At 39.2% G+C, this 18809-nt stretch overlaps 1 long non-coding RNA gene across 1 annotated transcript; it reads left to right on the forward strand.

Moving 5' to 3' along the window:
- The first annotated feature begins 3939 nt into the window (after nucleotides 1–3939).
- On the forward strand, nucleotides 3940–8036 carry LOC143416601 (uncharacterized). Its single transcript, XR_013096987.1, has 4 exons — nucleotides 3940–5752; nucleotides 5837–6069; nucleotides 6225–6580; nucleotides 6742–8036. It is a non-coding gene; the product is annotated as an uncharacterized LOC143416601 (long non-coding RNA).
- Nucleotides 8037–18809: the final 10773 nt, after the last annotated feature.

Genomic DNA, 18809 nt, shown 5'->3' on the forward strand with positions numbered 1-18809 from the left:
TGATTTCTTCTTAAAGTTGGCAGACAGGATTGTGAAGAAGGACATAGTGGATCCCCCCTTTTAATGAGCATATTATCTGTGAACACTGAATACAAACAACCTAAATGCTCATTAAAGAAGCAGGTTGGCTCATAAAGTGCTCTGTACTTGTTTTATGCAAGTGCTGTTTCTGGAAACAACCACCATCTGTAATCAACACAGGACTTATTGAACTGTCAGGTGTGCAGACAACATGGCACATTTTGGGAACACCTATAGTTGATGTCTTAATTATGAAAATAGCTACTCTGTAGTTGATGCTTCCTGTTCTGCCAGAGCAGGTGCAGCCTTTGTGGAAGTGGGTTCCACTGGACCAGCGTCTGTGAACGATCCATTGTGGGTGATTTTTTTTTTGACCTTACATCTGTGTGTAAGGACCAACCACAACCATCTAAAATCTTTGCATGTTATTTTATCTTCTGTGTAAGAAGTACACAGCATACCCTGATGATCAGCTTCAAGGGTTCTCAGTGTAGGATGCATACAGTATGTCATGCTGAAATATAGAGCACTTACAATAGAACCCACTAGAAACCAATTATTTTAGCCTGGTTCCTTAAATCTATGGCATTTTTCCCATGCTGACTGATATGCTGCTCAGTGTCTTTTGCTGTCTGTCATGATCCTGGGCCATGTTGGCCCAGCATTCTTAGTTTTCATATGTTTTGTGTGTTGTTCTTTATTTATGCCATGGTTTCTGTTAAGATGTTCCTTATTTGATTACCTCCTGTGTGCCCCTCTGTTTATCTGTGAGCCCTCGTTTCCCCTCCTTGAGTTTTATTCCATGTTTTCCCAGCCCGTTATGTCCGTGCTCTCCCCGTGCTGTCTCTCCTCCTCTCTGAACCTCCGTGTACTTCCTGTTTTACTTTGACAGTCTCCCGTCAGTGTTGCGTTCACTCCTGCCGTGTCTTGTTATGATTATCAGTGTCACCTGTGTTCCCCGTGTGCTCCCACTTCCCTCGTTAACCCTCTGTGTATTTATGTCTGCGTCTCCCTCAGTTCTGTGTCGCGTTCTCCCTCATTCATGGCCGTGTGTTTCTCTGTGTATTACGTTATAGTTTCCTCGTTTAGGTTGTATGGTTTCTCTCTCCAGCAATAAAGCTGTGTTTTGAGTTCATTCCTGCCTCCGTGAGCTTGCGTTTGGGTCCTCATCCTGCCTGCACACAGCCGCAACCATGACAGTCTGCTTTTAAATCAGATGTCACTCTGAACATAAACACAAGCCACAGCAGCCCAGCTGTCTTAGCTGAGTACAAGGATACATTTACTCTCTTTGTGTAAAATATTGTGATGATTTTACATTATATTAGGCAGGCAGCTGCCCAAATTAAACCGTGACTATTAGCAGTTTGGTTATTTTGAACGCCTCGGCTGGAAAAAATTCAAAATGGTTTGTAAGGTTGGCCACAGCTTTGTATGTAAAGGGGAGTTAGAAGATTGCTTCATATTTTAAGATTGATTAAGATTAATTAATATTTTTAATTGTTTTATTTTACATCTCACCTTTTACACTGCATTGAGTTGCTGCCATGTGATTGGCTGAGTGTACATCGTTCTTTGTTTCAAAATGGACTTAATGCTTGGTTGAACAGTTGTGATGTTTATCTCCTTTAGATTTATTTTTTATTGTCATGATGAAAAATGGTTTGTTGGTTCATACCTATGAAGTTACAGTGTTTCTGAAAAGCCTAAAAAGATGCATTGTTACCATAGTAAACTTCAAAACAGACTTTATTATATGATATAGTTATAAAATTGGATAAAAACTGACTTCAGCATAATATAAAATAATGTGTTGTCACTATGTATGCATTGGTCAACTTTCAGATCTATGAAGTTCAGCTCCCCCAGCTGTGTCTCCCTTCTGTGGCCCATTCCCTCATTGCTACCCTGTGTATTTAAGCCCTGTGTTTTCCCACGCTTGGTGTCGCGTCGTACCCTCAGACCCTGCCTGTGTGTTCCTGCTTGGTTTCATGGTTTGGTTTCTGTTTTTGTTTCATGCCAGCAATAAAAGCTGTGGTTTTAGTTACATTTCGTCTCGGAGTCCTGCATTTGGATCCACATTTCCACCTGCCCGCACTCAGAGCCCTGACATCAGCATAATATAAAATAATGTGTTTTCCCGATACCTGATTTTTAGCACTATGTATGCATTGGTCAACTTTCAGATCTATGAAGTTCAGCTCAGTTATCTATGTTTTCATTTTTAGTTTCCATTTGCATTTAGATGCACGGCCGATTCTCTGATGTGTGATCTGTTTCTACCTGTGCTGATGCTAGCAGGACTAAAGCTGATCAAGCAGCAGTAAATATGTGAAGCAAGGCTGAAGGATACACTCATAAAATGAACAGAATCATAAGAATATAACAGCACGAGCACTGCAAATGCAACTAAACCATGTTGACATCAAATGGTATGTTATTTGAAATCTATATGAAATAATGACACATCTATATTTTCCAATTTATTTATTTTTTTTGTATTTATTTATTTTTTCCACAGTTGTGTAAATCAGTCTGTCTGTGGACTGGTACAGCTGAAAAGCCGACGCAGCCAGTTCCTCTTCTTCTTCTTGGGTTTGTTCTCTGGCACAGTCTTAGCTTCAGTTTCGAGTTCAGCTGGATTGGTAGTTATCGTTTTCTCTCTGTCTTCTGTTTGTTGTAGAGAGTCATGCAGAGACATCTCAGTTGATGTCAGGGAGTCTTCTTCTTCTTCCTTGTCCTGTTCTTTGGTGTCTTTTTCCACCAGAAGCTCAGATTTTCCATTTGCTGTGTTGGAATTTTGTTCATTTTTCTCCTGTGTGATTTTAATGTAGGACGCTTTGACTTCTTTCAACTCTTGATAAAGAGTCTCTACTTTCATGTCATGAAGCTCCTTGTTGGAGCAGAGCTGGGATTTAAGCTCACTGATTTCCATGTTCAGTGTCTCCTGGTCCTGCCTATGTTTGTCTTCCTGTTCCTTGAGTTGGTGTTGAGCTTCTAGGAGCTGTTGTTGGAGTGTTCCTATTTGCTCTTGTTGAGTCTTGTATTGGACTTCAAATTGAGCCTCCTTCAGACCTACACAGTCCGTGTGTGAAGCCTCTGTGGTTTGTGTAGAAGAATCCACACACTGCTCTGTGGTAGGGTCGCTGACGTCTTCGTGCAGGACACGGATCATGTCATCCAGCATGACAACTGCTTGGTTGTCCTTTGCTTGAACCTCTGTTTTGCTCTTATCAGGCTTATTATTATCATTAGCCTCCTCCAGTTGCTCTATGAGCTCTTTAATTGTTTCTTCATGCTGTTTTTTGTCGGCGATCATCTGTGCATGAAGTTTGGTCACCTTAGACTGGTAATAAGAAGCCCTCTTATTAGCAGCTACCAGTTTCCAGTAAAGCTCATTCTGGTGGTTTTGGGAAGCTTGTAGTTGATGCCTGAGAGCAGCAATCTCACAACATGAATCATACTGGACTCTGCCATGATGGGGTATAAATCTGGGATTTGGCTGATGTTGCCACGTCCCTCCATTTGGCCCAGGGTTTTGTCCACTGGCGTTATTCATGTTTGCCTCTGTCTCCATATTCACGTCGTCCTTTGGTTCTGACATAGGGAGGGATTCAGGGTTTTCCCTTTCAGAGGTTCCTTCAGGGTTTCCTGACACTTCTTCATTTCTCAGGTTGCTTCCATCAGCCACGTTGTTTTGGGCTTCTAGAAGAGCCCGAGCATACGCCCGAGTAATCGGTCGTCTGGGTTCTTCAGCCACTCTTTTCTGTTTTTGCCCCCTTTTTTTCTTGCCTTTCACGACCACTTCTGTTTGAACTTGTGCCAGAGGACGTGTTTCAGGATTTGGTGTTTGGGCTTTTTTGAGGTCATTTCCCGATCTTTGCAAAACTGTTATATTTGGACTCACGACCACTTCCATCTGTGCTTCTGCCATTTTATATGCGTCTGCTTCAGCGTCTGCTTCTGCGTCTGCTTCAGCGTCTGCTTCTGCGTCTGCTTCAGCGTCTCTGTGTCTTCCTTATCTTGGTTTTAACAAACAGGTTGTTTTGTAGTTCTGCCACCAAAGAGTTGCTACAGTTGACTGAATTTCTCCTTCCAATGACAGAATGTGATGACATCACAAGCTTTGTGCCTTTGATGACATCACAAGCTTTGTGCCTTTGATGACATCACAGGCTTTGTGCATTTGATTCTGTGATTGGATAATTTGAAAATAAAATGTCCACAAATGTACTTTAAAAAAAGTCATTTTATTTTGTAGTATATGTTGAATTAACACTATAAAAGCTACTCGACCAGAATTGCAGTTAAAAATAAAACAAAAGCAAAACACAAGTTTTTATAAATGGTTGTTACAAACAAACCAAAGGAGAAGACGACTGTTTAGTGGAAAAATATTAGACATGCTCTCTCATAATAACTGTGTAATAATGTAAACTAAGACATGTCGAAAACATTGATATTTAGTTAAAGGTATTTATTCAAACGATCCAATGACCAGCATGTTTTAGTGAATGTCTGTAGGCACTGGGAGCTTGGTGGTTGCCTAGGCGACAATATGTCATCTATGTTTTGTTTTTAATTCAGTTTCACTGGTGAAACTAAGAAACAACAGGCTGTAGAGGGACACGTTAACAGAGCTTTACTAACTCTTACTGTCATATCCAGTGTGGACAAATCTGTATAGATTCATATTAATATATTAATCATTCATTTGAATAACCAAGGATGCAAAATAAAAATCACAGGAGAGTTTATGAGACCAGGTCAAGTTCAGAGACACACGTTTAGCAGAGGTGAAGCCTCGAGGACAGCTGGCAGCTACACCCATGTATGACAGCACCCACCTGTCACAAAGAGCAGCCTTTCCATGCCTGACTCTGCATAATTGTCAGCATCCAAGCATTTTCAATGAGTCATCATCCTCAGAAATCATCCTTTGCACAGTTGTTATGAAGAGAAAAATAAACTTTAGAGCTGAAAATCAGATATGAACCGTGATCTGGGAGGGGAAGGGCACCTGCTGCCAGACAATGTTCACCTTGGAAAAAGTCAAAAGTGGTTTATAAATTTTGCCACAGGTCTGTTTGTCAGAGGGAGTTAGGCCATTGCTTCATAATTAAAGACTGATTAAGATGATTCATATTTTCTTAAAGGTTCTTTTTAGACCTCACCTTTTACACCTGCATTGAGTTGCTGCCATGTGATTGGCTGATCAGATATTTGCATTAATGAGTATTTGAACAGATCTACCTAATGAAGTTTTATATTTATGATGAAAATGCTTTGATGGTTCATACCTATGAAGTTACAGTATATCTGAAGAGCCTTAAAATATTTTTTTTACCATAGTAAACTTCAAAACAGACTTTATTATATGATATAGTTTTAAAAAAGGATAACAATTGACTTCAGCATAATATAAAATAATGTGTTTTCCCGATACCTGATTTTTAGCACTATGTATGCATTGGTCAACTTTCAGATCTATGAAGTTCAGCTCAGTTATCTATGTTTTCATTTTTAGTTTCCATTTGCATTTAGATGCACGGCCGATTCTCTGATGTGTGATCTGTTTCTACCTGTGCTGATGCTAGCAGGACTAAAGCTGATCAAGCAGCAGTAAATATGTGAAGCAAGGCTGAAGGATACACTCATAAAATGAACAGAATCATAAGAATATAACAGCACGAGCACTGCAAATGCAACTAAAACATGTTGACATCAAATGGTATGTTATTTGAAATCTATATGAAATAATGACACATCTATGTTTTCCAATTTATTTTATTTATTAATTTAATTTTTTCCACAGTTGTGTAAATCAGTCTGTCTGTGGACTGCCAGCCAACACATCCACAACACCAACAACTCAGACAGCGCAAAGCCTTTTAAGTTGGCGAGGTGTGATAGCAAATGCAGCGCAGGTACATCCATCTGACCTGCAGCAGCATCGCAGACCACGCCCCCCCTCCACACCACTCTTTCCTCATAGTTGCTCGCCATCGTTGCGCTCAGAGGGTAGAAGGTCCCGATCGAAGTGCACAGGTAACTTCCCTTCACATTTCACGACAATGATCCTGTTAGTGAGAAGCCTGCCTTCATACTGGCAGCTGGGTTTCCTGGCTCCCTGATGCTTTAGCTTACATTTAATTATGCGAAACGTTGCGGTACTATACGTCATGCCGCTATTTTCATCGTAGCTCCCATCACCTCTACAAATGGATTTGACCTTTGCTGGAATGCTGAGGATGAATGTGTTGGTTTCCTTACAACTGTTGTCAAGTTTGTAGATATTCCTATTTGATATTTCTGTGTTACACAGCTTTTCAGTCATCTTAGCATCTACATGCTGTCTTCTAAACTTTTCATAAGGTGTTTCTTCAGGTCGGTGCTCGCTTGGTTGAAAATTGTTCACTTTGGAAAATCCGGAAGCAAAGAGCAGCACGAGCATCGTGCAGACAAACAGTGTCTTCATCGTCTCCTGGAGAAGAAAACACATGGACGTTTTTCCACATTAAGAATTTGGCAGATACATCCTTTTGGATCCTGAAGCTCAGTAAGTCGTCTTTGTGAGCTGCAAACACACACGACAAGAGGACTGATAGACCTTTTTCTTTAAATGAAAGAAGTCGTTTTATTTATAGTTTTCTTTTTTATTTATTTCTAATCATATATATTACTTTGTTCTCTGTTTATTTTTTATTTTTCAACTGTTAGGACGATTTCTAAATATCCTGAACAAGCCTGATCTGGACGGCTCCTGGAAGCAGATTCAGGCGTGATGATGTCATTTTCAACTGGAAAAAGAAGCTTTGAAAAGCTGAAGTAGTTTAAATGTTTAGATATTTAACCTTGTTGTATTACTTTATATTTTATATTCATCGTATTAAGACATCAAGATATTTGTTTTTGCCTTAAAATTTTGTGTTTTAATTTATACTTTTTGTTATTCTTTTTTTTAATTTTGTCATTTTGCCTTTTTTACTTGATGTGATTTGGATAAATATATATTTATATCTACAGATATATTGAGAGAGTTTTTCTCTGGGTTTCACAAGCCCATTTTATAGATAAAAGTCCAGGTCATAATAGATCCGGTTCATTAAGAACAAAGTTTAAATCCGATTTAATATAAAAGCCTTTCTGCACTCAGTTATTCTTTCCTGTCACATGTTTCAGTGTGCTCTGTAGTAACAGTGACACACTGCAAAATAAAAATAATAAGACACTCACCTTTTTTTCCTTTACTAATGATGATGATTAACCTGCAGTGGTTCAGGTATAAGTTGGTTGTCTGGAACAGCAGGTGATGAAGATGTGGTGAAGGGTCTGTGGTTCATGTATATAGTGGGTTCATTACATAACTGGATAGGCAACATCTGACAGTCAGTTTAAATAAGATCTTGTTGTATTTGAACACAAATCAGCAAAAACAGGTCTCTCACCGTGCAAATATACAGCTTACGTAAGTTTAGTGTGCTCACCGAATGCAGTGTTTAGTGTAGCAGCAGAATTATGACAGTTTATGGAGATGTTCAACGTGAGCCTGCTGCCCAGCTTTAAAAGGAAAATCATTTTAAATGATACATAATAAGTTCTTACCAAAAGAGGAATGCAGACGGAGATGAGCAGAGATCTCTTCTGCAGTTCAGATGCTGCTGTGAGTTCTAGTTCACTTCTGTCACAGAGGAACAAAGTGTGTTTGGATCTGGACACTTTGATTTTTATACTTCTGATCAGCACCACCTCAAATAATCCTTTGCATCCACACCTACATCACTGGCCCACCACTTCTAGGAAACTTTAACACTTCCCTGCTTGTGACTCAGAAAGATAATGCAAATATGATGACCACTGACCACAAGAACCTGCATGTAGATGCAGCCTGTTTTTCCACATCTGGCTTTAGAAAAAAAATTAATGCACAAACAAATAGATTTAAAATAAAAAGATGTGTTGGTATATTTTGACCTTTCAAATAAACTATTAACACTTCTTTTTTCCCCTTTTTAAGTATAATTTTTGGCAAATAAAGTGAGTGTATTGACCATTTGCAGTTAAAATGTTGAACAATCTTTTTATTTTTGTTTTACTACCAGTTGGTTGTAATAATTTCATATGAGGATTTACATGGATGTATAACAAAACAAAGGATAAAAGTATATATAAAAGTATATTTAATGAAGCTGATCGAACAACTGTGCAATATGGCATGATGACAGTGTTTACAATTTTGGCAGGAGAACAAAAGATAAATATTATAAAATACAAGACATGAAAATCTCAGAGGTCAGGGGTCGGGGGCCCAGGAAGTCTGACCCGCAGATTCCAGGTCTGACTTCGAGTACATAAAATATCATCTTTCTTGTGGGGAAGGAGCCTGAGTTAGAGCAGGAAGTTACACCATATTGATATTGTTGGGGTAGCCTCAATGCCAGTGTTGGACTCTCCAGTTTCCTTGAAGGAGGTTTGACTTTGTGCCATCGTTGGCTGGACTCTGTGCTCATTGATATCCCCGTATCAGTGAGTTAAGACACCATGCATTTATTTTCTGTGTGGCACACAACAAGAAAACAAGCCAAGAGAGAACACATCAGCCTCCAATGACAGTTTATTAAAAGGTTTATTGGAGGTTATTTGTTGTGTTATTGAACCTGTGTGCTAATGAAAGAGTGTCCTTAATAAACGTACTCCATAAGGAAGTGTGTTCACAAGTGCACAGAACACATTAGGGCACAGGTCAGTGATCGGTTTTACAATTGTATTGTCAGATCGATGGACACTTTCGGATACTTGGATATTCAGGTGATTAGAGGAGCAGAGATGATCAGCTGATCAGGATTTGGTGGTGTGTTGGATCAGGTGGTGGAGAGATACAGGACAGGCCTGACATACACAAACGTATAGTGAAGGTGCAGAGGCTCAGATCTGTGACATCGTCCCAGCTCAGTGTCCATATTTAGATGTAACAGTGCTATAGACTTTACCTGACAACTTGTATGAGTAATGTTTTCATCTCAGGCATGTCAATTTCATTTGTGAATATATTTTTAATACTTGTACAACAGATTTTTTTGAGTGTTAAATAGAAATTATATGCTGAAACTGAAGTGATGGGTCGCACTCTTTAGTTCACCCCTGCTCTCGAAACAATGTAGGTGGTCCAGTTAACATATTTACATTTTTTCATTTGCTGTTTCACTTGCAAAATATTTCCAGTGTGACATTTGATCAGGTCTTGTAAACCTTGTCGTTAACCAAGCAGTCACTCCCAGGCTGCTGTGCTGATCACCGGATCTTAACTTCATTGTCACAGTGCACTCAGAACAAAACAGCCATGCAGAGATATGAGTCACAGTGACATTAAAACTGATGAAGACCGTCGTCGTTAGAACCAGCAAACTGAACGAACTAAAAAAGATCATCTAAATTCAACTGGTCTAAAATATCAGGATCTCAGTGTTAAGTCCATATTTTTGAAGTAGAAGCTTTTACTGGTTTTACTTAAGAAAAAGAAATAATAAGGAATTGTTTTGGAATTTGTCCAGGTTAACAGATGAAATCATGTTCAGTGCTTTGTCCTGTCAGTAAACACAGATTCTTTATTTGCACTGAATGGGACCGCATATAATTTCACTGCTTTTGGCGTAATGACAATAAAAGATAGTTTCAAAGTCTGACCTGCAAAGCCCGTCCACCCAGTGTCCTCCTCAGTCATGCTGGTTGCATGATTGCTGTAGAAGTGCTAAACTACTGTGACCTGATTAATTGAACTGAGCTCACACTGCAATAACTAATCAGTGAGGTGGTAGTTTAAGTACTTCATTACCAAAATGTATAAATGAAGTACATCAGAAGATGTTGGGGAAGAAGGACTTCACCGGGTGGGCCTGGACCCCCGAGGCCTGTCCCTGTGCCGACCTCGTCTGAGTCTAATAGATTTATAAGATAGAGCTCATCAGAAGACTAAGATATGAATATAAACATGATATTTGTCAGTTTAATTTAATGTTAAGTTGAACTGGAGTTAACCAGAATCCTTTACTCTTCCAACTCCTCTACTTTGTCTAACAGTTAGCTTAGCTTAGCCTAGCCAAGTTTTCTTTGCAAAATTGCTAATTGCATGGTTTCAAATTGCAGTTTTGATTTTAAGTGGACTAATTGTTCAGACCTGCTCTGGGGCCTGTCTGAAGTATTAAATTGACATATATGTGTCTCAACACCTACGCAGGAGAACTTTTTTGTAAGTGTGAAATGGAAAATAGAAGAAGAAGTAGAGATGTGGGTGTTCCTATTTACATGTTTTTATTTTCTGTTTCTTTAGCCAAACATGTTATTTGATCAGAGCACCTGCCTGTACACCTGCTGTTAAACAAGCAGTTATTTTCAAGCTGCTACACTGATCACAAAGTCAGGACATATGAATGACAGGAAGTGTCCAGTGTCACGTAGCGATATTAATGACAACAATGATGGGTCAAAGCAACATATGATGAGCATTTATTACGATATCCTGATAAATGTAATGCAGCGGGATAACTTCTACAGTTATTATGTTAGTGATGATGCCTCTTTGCTTTTCATTTATTCACAGCTTTGTGGCGTACGATGGAGTGTCAGGGCCACATTAAGATGATAACCTGCCACGGCTGCAGTACCCTCTACAACACGGCTTGTGTCGATGATTTAGTGAAGCAAACTGATCAGCTGTCTCATTGTGTCTTTTGTGTGTTTGGTTTTGTGTTTTCAATGAACTGAAAGCCCTCTTTAATGCACGAGGGTGTGACCATCCACATTCTCTCATCTGTCCAGTGTCAGACGTTCATTTTGTGCAAATGGTCAAGTCTTCCAAGTGTGCGTGCTTTTCCTTCTGAGTGCTTTTCCTTCAGCGTCTGTGTTACTCGCGTCCAGCAGATGGCAGTGTTTCACTGTCTGACGGCTGTCTGAAGCTTCAGCTGGATTATGCGTTTGCTATGTTTGCCATGTTACAGTGGGGAGGAAAAACTCCTTTTTAACAGGAATATCTAGACATGAGTGATTACTGCAGTGGGGCACTATCTGTGCTATCTATAAGAAATGTTAGCAACAATAAAACTCTGAGGATCAGGGCTCCATTTCACTCCAGTGTTCAGTGGCATTTTAAAAGAGTGAATACCGACGCTGAATGTCTTTGTAAAGCAAAAGCACTTTGTTAGCCTTTACAGAGCAAAGCTATGGATCAATGTGCAGTGAAGAAAAATCGAGGTGGCCAGTCTGTCCTTTCCTAACCAATCACAGAGCTCCTTACATTGCACCATGTGGCTAATTTGCGTTTTACTGATATTGCTGGGCTGCTGTCAATCATTTTGTCTTTATATTACAACAGAGCATTGACCTTTAACCTGTTTAATTCATACTGAGTATTTAAAAAAATGTATTGTCATAATAAATTCTGCCTCACTGAAACACCATTTTGCATTAGCCTCTATCACCTGACTTGTCACTGATGATATCACTGCATGAGCAGGCGAGCGGTAGCGGCGGGGGGGTGTAGGTGAAGCTCGTGAAGAACAAAATTCTGTACGAGCGGACACAGTGAGTCCAATAACCAGGGGTAACTGGAAATAAGGTGTTGTAGGCTGGCTTCCACAGTGTAAAGAGACGCTTCTCCCTCATGCTCTAACAGCTGGTAAATCAATTTAGAAGCAGAGTCGATAACGGCCTCCTGAAGCTCCCTAGGTGGGGTGACTGCCGCTGGATCCATATCTGGCTGGTCCGTACTGTCACGGCGGGTGAGGAGAGCCGTGTGAAAATAATAAATGAGGATCCAATCGCAGGCAGTAGTGGAGAAGTGAAGGTGGTTTATTGAACACAAAAATAAATATGGACAACAGCAAATGGAGCACGAAGTAAACTAGACTGGAAACTTCATGAACTTCTTCACAAATAAAATTTTTATCATTAGAGAAAAAATTACCAATAATCATCCCACAGATGTAATATTATCTACAGCTACTCTTAGTACCATTGACATTAAGTTAGACTCTTTTTCTCCAATTGATCTTTCTGAGTTAACTTCAATAATTACTTCCTCCAAACCATCAACGTGTCTTTTAGACCCCATTCCTACAAAACTGCTCAAAGAAGTCCTGCCATTAATTAATTCTTCGATCTTAAATATGATCAACCTATCTCTAATAATCGGCTATGTACCACAGGCCTTCAAGCTGGCTGTAGTTAAACCTTTACTCAAAAAGCCATCTCTAGACCCAGCAGTCTTAGCTAATTATAGGCCAATCTCCAACCTTCCTTTCATATCAAAAATCCTTGAAAGAGTAGTTGTCAAACAGCTAACAGATCATCTGCAGAGGAATGGTTTATTTGAAGAGTTTCAGTCAGGTTTCAGAGCTCAGCACAGCACAGAAACAGCTTTAGTGAAGGTTACAAATGATCTTCTTATGGCCTCTGACAGTGGACTCATCTCTGTGCTTGTCCTGCTAGACCTCAGTGCAGCGTTCGATACTGTTGATCATAATATCCTATTAGAGCGATTAGAACATGCTGTAGGTATTACAAGTACTGCGCTGCAGTGGTTTGTATCATATCTATCTAATAGACTCCAATTCGTGCATGTAAATGGAGAGTCCTCTTCACACACTGAGGTTAATTATGGAGTTCCACAGGGTTCAGTGCTAGGACCAATTCTGTTTACATTATACATGCTTCCCTTAGGCAGTATCATTAGAAGACATAGCATACATTTTCACTGCTATGCAGATGACACCCAGCTCTATCTGTCCATGAAGCCAGATAACACACACCAATTAGTTAAACTGCAGGAATGTCTTAAAGACATAAAGACCTGGATGGCCGCTAACTTTCTGCTTCTTAATTCAGATAAAACTGAGGTTATTGTACTCGGCCCTGAAAATCTTAGAAATATGGTATCTAATCAGATTCTTACTCTGGATGGCATTACCTTGGCCTCCAGTAACGCGGTGAGGAACCTTGGAGTCATTTTTGACCAGGACATGTCCTTCAACGCACATATTAAACAAATATGTAAGACTGCTTTCTTCCATTTGCGCAACATCTCTAAAATTAGAAATATCCTGTCTCAGAGTGACGCTGAAAAACTAGTTCATGCATTTATTACTTCCAGGCTGGACTACTGTAATTCATTATTATCAGGATGTCCAAAAAACTCACTGAAAAGCCTTCAGCTGATCCAAAATGCTGCAGCAAGAGTCCTGACAGGGACTAGAAAGAGAGAGCATATTTCTCCTGTTTTGGCTTCCCTTCATTGGCTTCCTGTTAAATCCAGAATTGAATTCAAAATCCTGCTCCTCACATACAAGGTCTTAAATAATCAGGCCCCATCTTATCTTAATGACCTTGTAGTACCATATCACCCTATTAGAGCGCTCCGCTCTCGCTCTGCAGGCCTACTTGTTGTTCCTAGAGTATTTAAAAGTAGAATGGGAGGGAGAGCCTTCAGTTTTCAGGCCCCTCTTCTGTGGAACCAGCTTCCAGTTTGGATTCGGGAGACAGACACTATCTCTACTTTTAAGATTAGGCTTAAAACTTTCCTTTTTTCTAAAGCATATAGTTAGGGCTGGACCAGGTGACCCTGAATCCTCCCTTTGTTATGCTGCAATAGATGTAGGCTGCCGGGGGATTCCCATGATGCATTGAGTTTTTCCTTTCCAGTCACCTTTCTCACTCACTATGTATTAATAGACCTCTCTGCATTGAATCATATCTGTTATTAACCTCTGTCTCTCTTCCACAGCATGTCTTTATCCTGTCTTCCTTCTCTCACCCCAACCGGTCGCAGCAGATGGCCGCCCCTCCCTGAGCCTGGTTCTGCCGGAGGTTTCTTCCTGTTAAAAGGGAGTTTTTCCTTCCCACTGTCGCCAAAGTGCTTGCTCATAGGGGGTCATATGATTGTTGGGTTTTTCTCTGTATCTATGAAGCGCCTTGAGGCGACTTTTGTTGTGATTTGGCGCTATATAAATAAAATTGAATTGAATTGAATTGAATTGAATTGAATTGAATTGAATTGAATTGAATTGAATTGAATTGAAACAACTAAACTACAGAGCACAAACACACGGGTGAGACATGGTGGACACACAGACGGACCAGCAACTACAATGACAGAGGACACGACTTAAATACACAGAGAAACACAGGGGAATTACACACAGGTGGTGGACACAGCTGGGAATAATCACCAAGACGAGACAGAGGTCAAACTGAACACACTCACATGAGACGCAGACCTTCACAATAAAACAGGAACAAGAAACCATCACACTAAGACGCAGACTCGACATAGAGAGAGAGACAGAAAATGACACATGGAACTAAACTAAACCTGCAAAAACATGACAACTCAAAATACTGGGTCAAACTGACCCAGAACCGTGACAGACTTTCTATAATGTTTTGCTTGAGCATGTCCTGCTTTTCTGTAATGTTATTTCTACAGTTTTAGCAGTTCTTCTCGAGGGAAAGAGAAAGATGTAAAAATCTTATACGTTATATATGTTAAATAACATGTGTAGTGCTCACATGTAATGCAGATGTTAGCTTTGATCTAACCAATAAATCCTGATTGGATGTTGTTAGCGTTAGCACTTGTGTTTGCTTCCCTGCTGTACAACAGCATTACCAAAATACAACTGAAGAAACAAACTCAGTTATGAAAAGTTTGTGTTCAGTTTGCAGTCGCTGAAAATAATTACACCTTTGGGAATGACATGGAAATGCTCCCACACTAAAGATTGGGTTTTGTTTTGGGGATTTTCCATCTTAATTTATCTGTCTTATTTGGCTACATCTACGACACTGCTATGCTCTCTCTTGCCTATGTTTTCGTGGCTGCTGCTATCTGTATTTTAATATATATATATATGCAATGAAAATTCCCGTCTCGCCCCTCCCGGCAGTCTGTATACTTTAAGCTCGGGTAGTTTTTACACAGGATACGGGAGGATTATTGAGAAGAACCTAAGCAAACACGTGACAAGTTTTCAACAGGAATGAATGACAGTAAAAATGTTACCTCACAGATCGTTTTCATGCCATCAGTAATGAGCTGGTTTCAGCTGGACTGGACACACTCAAATGGCAAAGAAGGTTGTGTAGCCTTTGCAGAGAAGATGAAATGCATTCATGTAAATCAAAATGCATCTTTTAATTGAGGTAGAGGTTTGTCAGAGATATTATTCTCATAATGTACCTTTGTCCCAGCTGATTACCTTCATTAAACAGCAGGTTGCAAAAACCTCTTGTGTACCTCTTTTCAACCACTGGGAGGCGCTACAGCTTCATTCCTTTCACACTAAGGCAGCGGTAGGGAACTCCAGGCCTCGAGGGCCGGTGTCCCTGCAGGTTTTAGACGTTCCCTACCCCTGCACTAAGGCCTTTGAAATCTTCATTAACACTGAGCTTGAAATTTCTATCAGTCGAATGCAAAGGAGTCCTGTGGTTGTAGGACAGAGGTAGGGAACGTTAATCTGCCATCATTTAGATTATATGACAACAACCTTCAAATCTGAAGTCTCAGAAATCTGCTTCATGTACAAGTTCCTCCAATAATCAGGGCTAATATCACCAAATTGTACATAAACAGACTTTTACATGTTAAATATTTCTCAAATATGGGGAAAAAAACAATATAAAATACTATATTATTAACAAAATATCTTAAGATACAGCTACAAATTGCTTGAAACATTTGCAATGAAATATATAAAACAGCTTTATTGTCAGTGAGGACAAAGTTATAGTGATGCTGTGCTGGAGTGTTCAAAAGAAGACAGAGACATGAAGTATAAATATTGTATAATATTAAATATAAGAAAGAACAAAGTTATAAAAACATTAATAATTGAAATCTGCAACAATATTCACATAAAGTGTAAAATACAGAGTTAACTGTTTAATAGGCAAAGTTTAGGTCTTGCAGTCGAACAATGATCCCAAACACAGCAGCAAATCTACAGCAGAATAGCTGAAAAGCAAAGTCCAGACCTCAACCTGGGACATTCAGAGAGCTGTGCTTAAATAAATGCCCACAAAGCTCAAAGAACTGAAGCAACGTTGTAATGAAGAGTGGGCCAACATTCCTCCACAACAATATGAGAGACTGATAAAGTCAAGCAGAAAACAATTAGCTCACATTTGTGCTGCTAGAAGTGTTTCTAGTTATTCACAGGACTGTAGTTTGAATTTAAAGAAATGTGAAAGTGCACTGAAATTAACATAAAGTTATTGCAATTTAAAAAAAAAATCAAGAAATCTAAGAGGAAGAAACAAGGTAAACCACACAATTGTTTTCCTTATATTCTCCACACGGCAATGCACATAACAGACATAAAATATTTGCATTTATCAATAGAAAATATACAATTTTTCCATAGTCATAGCCAGGCCCGATTACTGCCAAACCTGTGCTGAATCAATCACTTAAACAGGACCTGTCTGACAAAGTAGAGTAGACCAAAAGATCCTCAAAAACTACACATCATGGCGCAATCCAAGGAAATTCAGAAGCAAATAAGAAACAAAGTAATTGAGATCTCTCAGTCTGGAGATGCAACGTCAAGATGAACAGAATCCAGTTTCTGGGATCCTGAAGGAGAATGTCTGGCCATCTGTTCACGACCACAAGCTGAAGTGCACTTGATCCAAAGCACACCAACAAGTCCACCTCTAAGCAGCTTAAGTAAAACAAAAGAAAGACTTTGGAATGGCTTAGCCAAAGTTCATACGTGAATCTGATTGAGGTGCTGTGACCTTGGAAAGGTGGTTCATACTCAAAAACCCTCCAGTGTGGCTGAATTACAACAATTTTGCAAAGATGAGTGGGCAGAAATTCTTCCACCACCTCGTAAAGGACTCATTGCCAGTTATCCCAAACGCTTTATTGCAGATGTTTCTACTCAGGGTGGCCCAACCAGTTATTAGGTTTAGGGGGCAATCACTTTTTCCACTCAGGGCCATAATAATGGCCGCCTTAATAATAAATGCCTTGATTTAGGAACTACTTTTAATGTTTACTTGTGCTATTTTGCAAAAAATAAAATCTCTGCAAAAACATCAAAACTGCTGACCATCTGACCTCAATATGAAATTATTAATCTTTTGACAAAAAACATTTAGATTTGTAAAAATAAAGAAACCATAGAGGAACAAACAATGTTGTTTGCTACGTTCTAACATGGCAATCTAAATAACAGTAATGCAAACATATATATTTATCAATAAAAACAGATCGCCTTTTCACTGTTACAAAAGTCAAGTATATCAGTGTTTGTTCAGCTTTCATAAATGTAAGTTTATAAGTACATAGTACATTTTTTGGTCCAACTTCTTTTAATACATGCAACACATTTCAGAACATTTGGGACAGAGACAACAAAAGACTGGAAATACTTCGTAAAAATCTGGTGAAACACTTTAAAGCCAGTGGGATTAAATGGGAAACATAAAATGTAATACTAGACAAAGACCGATTGAATCATGAAGCAAAGAATTAATAACTAAATCACAAGTAGAAAATGTTATGCAGATATTATTGGATAGATTTTGGTGTAGAAAAAAATGACAAGAAATGAAAAATGAAAGTTATCTGGTCTTTTTCTTTAAAGAGTAGCCTACTGCAGAGCAGCAACACTGACAAAGACCATCATCACCAATACTGCAGCTAATACAATGATCCAGGAGGAAACTTGAAAAAGCAGGAAAAATGTGACACTGATCAAAATGAATACATCAATTATTGATCAAAGAGAAAATGCATACTAGCACAATGCATTGTTATTGCATCTCAGTTTCTCACCATCACTGATAATCTGACGTCTGCTGGACCTCAGGAATCGTCTCCATCACCTCTCTGTGAGGAGCAGAGAGCACTCGTGCTGCACATCCCACCTGTGTGCTGTGTTTACGTGAACCTGAGAGCACAGCTGTAGTGGTGACAGTGAATGTAGCGTTGGTGTTGGACACACTGACAGTGTTGTACTGTGAGAAGCTGAGGTGTTGTTGTGAGAGTGTTACAGTGGGAGCAGGTCGACCAGTGGCTGAACAGGAAACAACCCACTCTTCAGTAGAGTTTGACTCTCTGACATCAACAACAGGTTCATGCAGCTCTGTGAAGGATCAGGAGATATAAAATAAGGAGTATATTGTTAAAGATACATTGACTTCTAACACATGTAACGCATTAAGGTAAAATTTCTTACCATAAGGATGTGTTACACGATTTATAAACCCCAGTTTGTTAATTATTTGTTCATTATTCATAACTATATATTTAATTTTTTAAAAATTAAGTGTTTTTGGTCAAATGGAATTTCTTTTTGGGTAATTTTAGCCCCTTTTAGCCCTCTGCCAAAATGTTTTAACCTTTCTGTCTCTAACAGTAAAACATCGTTCCTTTATCTTCTGTGTCTGGTGTGTTGGTCAGGATTAGCTAGCTTGGCAAAAAGTTCACATTAAACAAAGTGTGTTACTGTGAGGTGTGTGTTCGTACTATGAGTCACAGCTCGAGTTTTCTTGCGGGTGAAGGTTTTTCACCTCGCTGTCATTCTTGCATAAAAGTGTTTGACCCCTTCAGGAAAAAAACGAAATTTGGGATTATTTTTTGTTTTGTTCATTGTGTGTATTTGTTTCTACTTTTTACTTTTTCTTTTACTGTGTACAGCACTTTGGTCAACCTGTGTTGTTTTTAGACATGGTTATTGATTGATTGATTGATTGATTGATTGATTGATTGATTGATTGATTGATTGATT

Source organism: Maylandia zebra, linkage group LG3, assembly GCF_041146795.1.
Source record: "Maylandia zebra isolate NMK-2024a linkage group LG3, Mzebra_GT3a, whole genome shotgun sequence".
Lineage (NCBI taxonomy): Eukaryota > Metazoa > Chordata > Actinopteri > Cichliformes > Cichlidae > Maylandia > Maylandia zebra.